Raw genomic sequence first — 1632 nt, 5'->3', positions numbered from 1 at the left:
CCTGGCTGTCCTGGAACTCACTCTGTAGACCAGGCTGGCCTCAAACTCAGAAATTCACCTGCCTCTGCCTCCTGAGTGCTGGGATTAAAGGTATGCGCCACCACGCCCGGCAGTGGCTGATATTCTTTCAGTGAAGGCAGAGGCTCTGAAATGATGCAGTCCACACGCTGAGAAGTACAGAGGCAAACCCAGGATTTGGCGAGAGGCATGTAACTGGTTATCCCTTTGAACCCTCAGAAGGACCTAGCCCTACCCATGCCTGCAGAATGGTGAGAGAACCCTGCAAATGGCTTTAACTCAGCAACTTTGTAATACTGTATTGTGTACAAAAGCCACAACACTAAGGAAGATTTCACCCAGTAGCTGGCTTCTAAGTAAGAAAGACAAACTGTGGATGCAGAATAGAAATTGTAATGGGAGACACTCAGAAAAACAGCAAAAAAACCAAAACATACTAAAACAAAAACCAAAACCAAACAAACAAAACCAAAAAACCAAAAAAACATGCATTTCCAAAGCGTGGGGCTCTAGAGACAGCAGACATCATTTTTGCAGCAGTGGTGCCCTGTGTAGAGATGGTTTATGCTGAAGATGTGTTTAAAAAACAAAAGGACCAGTAGGTAGAGGACGGGTCATCTTGTGTGCAGTTAACCCCTCATATGCAGAAAGCACAGCTCCCATCCCAGGGAAGAAAACTCACCTCCCCATGTGGCCACCTCTGTGTGGCCTGTGGATTTGTGCACCTGATTTATTTCCCGCTTCCTCCCACACTGCTGCCGTTTCTAGCTGAAAACATTTCACTTCGCCTTTGTTACCAGCGGGTATGTTTTATTCATGCTGTCGTGGTGGTGTGTTAGTGAATTAATTCTGCAACCGGAGGACTGCAGAGATGGAACCTTCCCTTTGTGAGCTGGGGAGCAGACAACGAGGGCCTTTGAGCTCTGCACACTGTGGCTTCTGAGAAGGAAGGGAAGAAGGCTGCTTAGGGGCTGCTGTGTGGGAACAGCACGGGGCCTCTTAACTCATTCATGAAAGTGTTTGGCTCAAAGGCTGCAAAGGAAAAATGAAGAACCTGACATCTGGCTTCATTTGGGATAAGATAAGATTATTCTTGCTAGAATTGTTATTTCATCATGTTGGACTTGTTCTTTTTTTTTAATTATTTAAAAAATATATATTTATTTTATTATTTATGTGTATACATGTTTTGCCTGCACACATGTCTGTGCATGCCTGGTATCTGCAGAGGCCCCAAGAGGGCATCAGATCCCCTGGGACTGGAGTTATTGTGAGCTGCCATGTTGGTGCTGGGAATTGAACTCTGGTCTTTGAAAGGAAAGACAGTGCTCTTAAACGTCAGGCCATCTCTCTAGTCCTCCTCTTCTTTTTGGTGGTAGTGGGGCTGCCCGTGAGTTGGGGTGTGGTGGACATGCCTATAATTCTAGAGACAGAGGCAGGAGTAGTAGGTCCTCTCCAGCCACTTAGTAAGGTTGAAGCCAGCCTAGACAGTAGGAGCTTGTCTCAAACAAAACAAAACAGCAAAGCAAAGCAAAGCAAAGCAAAGCAAAGCAAAGCAAAGCAAAGCAAAGCAAAGCAAAGCAAAGCAAAAGCAAAGCAAAGCAAAGCAAAGCA

The sequence above is a fragment of the Mus caroli genome, chromosome 4 (assembly GCF_900094665.2).
Source record: "Mus caroli chromosome 4, CAROLI_EIJ_v1.1, whole genome shotgun sequence".
In the NCBI taxonomy this organism is placed as follows: domain Eukaryota; kingdom Metazoa; phylum Chordata; class Mammalia; order Rodentia; family Muridae; genus Mus; species Mus caroli.
Note: the sequence above shows the minus strand (reverse complement) of the source record.